The sequence below is a fragment of the Musa acuminata genome, unplaced genomic scaffold, assembly GCF_036884655.1.
Source record: "Musa acuminata AAA Group cultivar baxijiao unplaced genomic scaffold, Cavendish_Baxijiao_AAA HiC_scaffold_532, whole genome shotgun sequence".
Classification (NCBI taxonomy): Eukaryota; Viridiplantae; Streptophyta; class Magnoliopsida; order Zingiberales; family Musaceae; genus Musa; species Musa acuminata.
This window is the reverse complement of record NW_027020777.1, coordinates 12,501-20,000: the sequence shown is the minus strand read 5'-3', so window position 1 is coordinate 20,000 and position 7,500 is coordinate 12,501.

Below are 7,500 nucleotides of genomic sequence, written 5' to 3'. Positions count from 1 at the left end.
GCTTTCGTATAGCAGGGACGGTGCTGCCTCACGCTTCGCTCGCTGTTCGCCGCTCGCCGCTCGCTCGCGCAACCTAAAATGGCCAGTTTTGGCCCGTTTTTGGGCTGTTTTGGCCTGTTTTTGGTCCGTTCTTGCGTGGCACGGCGACCGTCGTGAGCGGAGCAAAACGTCAGCCATCTCAGCACCCTGGAACCCCCCGGGTGGCACAGGGCTGGATGGGGCTTTCGTATAGCAGGGACGGTGCTGCCTCTCGCTTCGCTCGCTGTTCGCCGCTCACCGCTCGCTCGCTCAGCCAAAAATGGCCAGTTTTGGCCCGTTTTTGGGCTGTTTTGGCCTGTTTTTGGTCCGTTCTTGCATGGCGCGGTGACCGTCGTGAGCGGAGCAAAACGTCAGCCATCTCAGCACCCTGGAACCCCCCGGGTGGCACAGGGCTGGATGGGGCTTTCGTATAGCAGGGACGGTGCTGCCTCACGCTTCGCTCGCTGTTCGCCGCTCGCCGCTCGCTCGCGCAGCCAAAAATGACCAGTTTTGGCCCGTTTTTGGGCTGTTTTGGCCTGTTTATGGTCCGTTCTTGCGTGGTGCGGTGACCGTCGTGAGCGGAGCAAAACGTCAGCCATCTCAGCACCCTGGAACCCCCCGGGTTGTCACGACCTTAGCTGGAAGTGCCTAAGGCGTGCGGCACCCTTGCGGCCAAAGACGCGAACTTAGCTTGCGTTGCCTAAGTCGCGAGTCACCCGTGCGGCAAAGACGCGAACTTAGCTTTGCCTTGCCTAAGTCGCGCTTCGCCCTTGCGATCTTGCTCCGCAAGGATCAGCCCACTTTGTAACCTCTCGCAGGTCCCGAAGGACCTGTAAAAGAGAAAGAGAGTTAGATCGAAAGAACGAGCAACGGACACGTCCCGAAGTCTCGCGAAAAGGAAAGCTTTACAAGCAATTCGTCGAACACCTTGTGTGCACAAGAGAAAAGAGGGAGAGGGGGAAAAACAAGGCTTTCAAGGATGAACGAACAGCTGCAAGCCCACAAACAGCCGCTCACCTGGTCCCGGACGCAACACCAAGTTCCCGTAAAGGTCACGTACGAACTTGCGAAAGAGTGTTCAACGCCCGGTATATAACCGAAGCCCCATCCAGCCATGTGCCACCCGGGGGGTTCCTGGGTGCTGAGATGGCTGACATTTTGGTGAGCGGAGGCAGCACTCCGCTCACCTCCCGCGGCACGCGAAAACGAAGCCGTTTTGGGCTGTTTTGGGGCTGTTTTGCTCGGTTCGGTGAGCGATCGCTTTGCAACGCTGCAGCTTGTTCGAACTTACATATTTACAAGCAAAATGACCCAAAACCATGGGAAAACATGCTGTTAAGCAGCTGTACATGCGGGTGTGAGCGACGAACGGTTCGTTGAACGAAGTTGTTGCGGGTGCGCGACGACCGTTCGTGACATTCTCCCCCACTTAAACTGTCGACGCCCTCGTCGACGCTTGTTGGTAGTTGTTGATGACGTCTTCTTCATGTCGCAGGGCGTCTTCAGACTCCCAACTGGCTTCAGTTCGGGGAAGCTTTCGCCACTTCACCAAGTACTCTGTTTGCTCCGCTCCGTTGGGTAGCTTTATCTTGCGATCCGCCAAAATGGTTTCCACTCGCTTCTCGTAGGAGGCTGTGATGGGAGGTAGCCGAGTTGGAACACTTCGAGAAGCATCTTGCGGATCTGAATGGTAGGCCTTTAGGTTGCTGGCGTGAAGAACGTTGTGAATTTTGAACCACGCCGGCAGCTGCAACTTGTAAGAAACATTGCCTACCCTGCTGATAATTGGGAAGGGCCCTTCATACTTACGCACCAATCCTTTGTGGACTCTTTTCCTGAAGAATTGGAGTGATGCTGGTTGGAGCTTTACCAACACCAAATCGCCAACTTTGAACTCCTGTGGTCGCCTTCCCAAGTCTGCCCACTTCTTCATCCGTTTTGCCGCCTTCTCCAAGTAAGCCCGCGCAATATCGGCATTCCGATGCCACTCCTTTGCGAAATGGTAGGCTGATGGACTACTCCCAGTATACCCAATAGCCATAGTGTGCGGAGTCGACGGTTGTTGTCCTGTGATAATTTCGAAGGGGCTCTTGTTGGATGCAGAGCTCCGCTGCAAGTTGTAGGAGAATTGGGCGATGTCCAACAGCTTCACCCAATCTCGTTGATTGGCACTCACATAGTGCCGGAGATACTGCTCTAAGAGCGAATTTATTCTTTCAGTCTGACCATCCGTCTGGGGGTGGAGGCTTGTAGAGAAGTATAACTTTGATCCCAACAATTTGAATAGCTCGGTCCAGAACCGTCCCAGAAACCGAGCGTCTCGATCACTAATGATATTGTGTGGGACTCCCCAATACTTCACTACACCCTTCATCATCAGTCTGGCCGCCTCTTCAGCTGAACAGTGTAGGGGAGCAGCAATGAAAGTTGCATACTTTGAAAACCGATCGACCACCACAAGTATCGATCCAAGTCCCCCTACAGGTGGCAAGCTTGATATGAAGTCTAAGGAAATGCTCTCCCAAGGCCTTTCTGGTACGGGCAACGGCTCCAAAAGTCCCACCGGCTTCCGCTGCTCCACCTTGTCTTGTTGGCAAGTAAGGCATGTTCGAACATACTCCTCCACATCAATCCCCATTTTTGGCCAGTAGAAGGCCCTCTCCACGAGAGCCAACGTTCTGTGAATGCCGGGGTGTCCAGCCCAAAGGGAATCGTGACACTCTTTCAAGAGTTCACGCCTTAGATTGTCCACTCGGGGAACATAAACCCTATTCCCTTTTGTGTAAACAAGTCCCTCCTGGACCCAAAATCGTCGTGCTTTGCCTTCTTTGATGAGCTGCATCAGGATAACTGCCTGGGGATCACTATACAGTCCATCTCTGATTCGGGAAAGGAAGGTTGAGTGTAACTGACTTGCTTGGCCTCTGCCCTCCAGTTGTGCAGCATTCACGCACTCCACCTTCCGACTCAGCGCATCGGCCACGACATTCGCCTTCCCGGGCTTATATTCCATTGCCATATCAAATTCAGCCAGGAAGTCCTGCCACCGTGCTTGCTTTGGGGAGAGCTTCTTCTGAGTTTGGAAATAACTCAAGGCGATGTTGTCTGTCCTCAGCACAAATCGCGACCCAAGGAGGTAGTGTCGCCAAACTCGTAGGCAGTGGATCACCGCTGTCATCTCCTTCTCATGCACTGGATACCGCCTCTCGGTCTCGTTGAGTTTACGGCTCTCGTAGGCCACCGGATGACCTTCTTGCATGAGTACTCCACCAATAGCAAAGTCCGAAGCATCTGTATGGACTTCAAAGGGCTCTCCATAGTTTGGCAATTTGAGCACTGGTTCTTCCAGAACAGCAGCCTTCAGATCTTGGAATGCTATCTCACATTTGTCAGACCACTTCCAAGGCTGCTCCTTCTTCAGCAACTCCGTCAGTGGGGTTGCCCGCTTCGAATATCCAGCAATGAAGCGTCGGTAGTAGTTGACGAAACCAAGGAAGGATCTCAACTCTGGCACCTTCTTTGGAGTTCGCCATTCCGCAACTGCTTGCACCTTCGACTTGTCCATCCGGATGGAGCCATCACCGATTCGGTGCCCCAAGAACAGGATCTCAGTCTGAGCAAAGTAGCATTTCTCCCTTTTTACGAACAAAGTGTTCTCCCTGAGAACCTTGAAAATCGTCCGAAGGTGCTTGACGTGCTCCTCGAGCGTTTGGCTGTAAACGACGATGTCGTCCAAGTAGACGACCACGAACTTATCCAAATACTCCTTGAATAGCTGGTTCATGAGAGTACAGAATGTTGCCGGAGCGTTGGTTAAGCCGAAAGGCATCACCAAGAACTCAAACGCTCCATATCTGGTCACACATGTAGTCTTTGCTTCGTCGCCTTCAGCAATGCGCACCTGCCAATACCCCGACCGAAGGTCGAGTTTTGAGAAATACTTCGCCTTGCCCAATTGGTCGAACAAGTCCGCGATGAGCGGGATGGGATACTTGTTCTTCACTGTTACTTTGTTGAGGGCTCGGTAGTCGACGCATAATCGGAGGCTCCCATCTTGTTTCTTCTGAAAGAGAACTGGAGCTCCGAAAGGTGCTTTTGAGCTGCGGATGAGACCACCGCTTAGCAGTTCACCTAACTGCTTTCTGAGTTCTGCCAACTCTGGCGGGGCCATGCGATAGGGTGGTCTCGCTGGAGGCTTCACTCCTGGCTCCAGCTCAATACTGTGATCCACGCCTCTGCGTGGCGGAAGAGTCTTCGGCAACTCAGGTGGCATAACGTCTTTGAACTCCTTCAGGACGTTGGCCACCACAGCAGGTTCTTGAATGGCTTCTTCATTGAGTGGCTCTAGCTTCATAGCAGCCACGAATGTTAGTTCGCCCTTTCGCACCCCTTTCTTCAATTGTAATGCCGAAATATGTTGGGGCTCCTTGGTTCCTCTCCGAGAGACGGGCACCACACAGGGGTCATCGCCTCCCATCATACATAGGGAATTCAAGAATGGCATCGGCACCAACTTCGCCGCGTGCATAAACTCCATTCCAAGGATCACTTGGAAGTCGTCTAGTGGCACGGCCATCATGTTGGTGGTTCCGCTCCAAGTCCCGATTCTGATGGGAACTCCCTTCGCCAATCCGGAGATTCGCCTGGCCTCCGAGTTCACTGCTTTCATTCGGCTTGGGCTCTTCTCCAATGTCAACCCAAGTCGCTGTGCTTCACGATCGGCTATGAAGTTGTGGGTAGCGCCCGTGTCCACCATTGCACGGGTCGTTTGGCCATTCAGCTTGATGTCCACATACATCAGTTCACTACTTCCTGCTTTTTGTGCCTTCGTCTTCATGTTCTCCCCCACTTGACCCCGCATAGCGTTCAACAAACGCATTGCTCCCATTCGGGGTCCTTGCGACTCTTCATCGTCGCTGCTGGATTCAGAACTGCTTGAGCTAAGGGCAACGGTTTTGCCCTTGTCCGATCGGGGAGGGTGGATGGAAGCTGTCAACGCGTTGAGTGCCTGCTTCTGTGGGCACTCCCTTACCATGTGCGGTCCTCCGCACAAGAAGCATCCTCCAGGTTTTGAGGCCTTGCCTTTTGGGTTCGGCCCTTTGTGGGAGCTCTTCTTCTTCTGTTCGCCCCCGAGCTCCTTCCCTCGAGAATGTTTTTGAGGGCGATTGCTTGAAGATTGTTTCCTTCTCGCTGGGTCTTCAGAGGAAACGAAGTCGGTGAGCCTTTCTGCAGCTGCAATTGCCCCGACCACGTCGGTAACATTCCTTCGATTCAGCTCTTGCTGAGCCCATGGTTTCAGACCATCAAGGAAACTGAACAACTTGTCCTTCTCGGACATGTCCTGTATGTCCAGCATCAGTGCAGAAAACTGCTTTACATAGTCTCGGATGGTGGTACTTTGGCGGAGTTGTCTCAACTTCCTTCTTGCGACGAACTCTGTGTTCTCCGGTAGGAACTGAGTTCTCAACTCCCGCTTCAAGTCTTCCCATGTGTCGACTCGACACCGACCTTGTTGGATTTCCTCCCAACGAGTTCGCCACCAAAGTTTCGCATCTCCGTTCAGATACATTGTTGCTATTGAAACTTTGGTATCTTCAGAATCGGGTCTCGTAGCTCGGAAGTATTGTTCCATGTCGAACAGAAAGTTCTCGAGCTCCTTGGCATCTCTGGCCCCTCCGTATCCGTGGGGCTCAGGTGCCCTCAAGTTTTGTGGCGGTGCAACGCGGGTGTTGCCTCCTCCCGCATTTAGCGTTCTTGTGAGCATAGCCACCTTCGCCGTGAGTTCCGCCACAACATCTTGTAAGTGCTGCACGGAGTCCTTGGTGTCATCGGACAGTCGGTCGACTAGGGCCTCGACCTTGTCGATCCTGGACTCCGCTTCCTCTTGCGAGCTCTCTACCCCAACAAGTCTTTGTTGGCCATGGTAGAGTTCCTCCATGCTCGCTTCAAGAACATCCAGGCGGGTTTCCGCCGTCGTGAGTCTCTCCTTATGACTCTTTTTCCCAGTTAGCGCACCAGATTGCGCTTCCTCCGCTCGCGGAGAGTTGCCAACTTCTCGCTCATCCTGTTCGCTGCCGCGATCCTCATGAGCGGCTCCAACAGCATGAGAGCGAGTGTGCACATGCAGCCCACCTGCGGCTGCTTGGGGCAAGGGTCCGGCCTGCCCCGTCTTGCTTGATTCGCCACGATGCTTTGCCATGGCGAAGTTGCGAAGTTCGTTCGCTGTTCGATCGAAGAGCTTGCCGGCTCTGATACCACAATGTCACGACCTTAGCTGGAAGTGCCTAAGGCGTGCGGCACCCTTGCGGCCAAAGACGCGAACTTAGCTTGCGTTGCCTAAGTCGCGAGTCACCCGTGCGGCAAAGACGCGAACTTAGCTTTGCCTTGCCTAAGTCGCGCTTCGCCCTTGCGATCTTGCTCCGCAAGGATCAGCCCACTTTGTAACCTCTCGCAGGTCCCGAAGGACCTGTAAAAGAGAAAGAGAGTTAGATCGAAAGAACGAGCAACGGACACGTCCCGAAGTCTCGCGAAAAGGAAAGCTTTACAAGCAATTCGTCGAACACCTTGTGTGCACAAGAGAAAAGAGGGAGAGGGGGAAAAACAAGGCTTTCAAGGATGAACGAACAGCTGCAAGCCCACAAACAGCCGCTCACCTGGTCCCGGACGCAACACCAAGTTCCCGTAAAGGTCACGTACGAACTTGCGAAAGAGTGTTCAACGCCCGGTATATAACCGAAGCCCCATCCAGCCATGTGCCACCCGGGGGGTTCCTGGGTGCTGAGATGGCTGACATTTTGGTGAGCGGAGGCAGCACTCCGCTCACCTCCCGCGGCACGCGAAAACGAAGCCGTTTTGGGCTGTTTTGGGGCTGTTTTGCTCGGTTCGGTGAGCGATCGCTTTGCAACGCTGCAGCTTGTTCGAACTTACATATTTACAAGCAAAATGACCCAAAACCATGGGAAAACATGCTGTTAAGCAGCTGTACATGCGGGTGTGAGCGACGAACGGTTCGTTGAACGAAGTTGTTGCGGGTGCGCGACGACCGTTCGTGACAGGGTGGCACAGGGCTGGATGGGGCTTTCGTATATAGCAGGGACGGTGCTGCCTCTCGCTTCGCTCGCTGTCCGCCGCTCGCCGCTCGCTCGCGCAGCCAAAAATGGCCAGTTTTGGCCCGTTTTTGGGCCGTTTTGGCCAGTTTTTGGCCTGTTCTTGCATTGCGCGGTGACCGTCGAGAGCGGAGCAAAACGTCAGCCATCTCAGCACCCTGGAACCCCCCGGGTGGCACAGGGCTGGATGGGGCTTTCGTATAGCAGGGACGGTGCTGCCTCTCGCTTCGCTCGCTGTCCGCCGCTCGCCGCTCGCTCGTGCAGCCAAAAATGGCCAGTTTTGGCCCGTTTTTGGGCCGTTTTGGCCAGTTTTTGGCCTGTTCTTGCATTGCGCGGTGACCGTCGAGAGCGGAGCAAAACGTCAGCCATCTCAGCA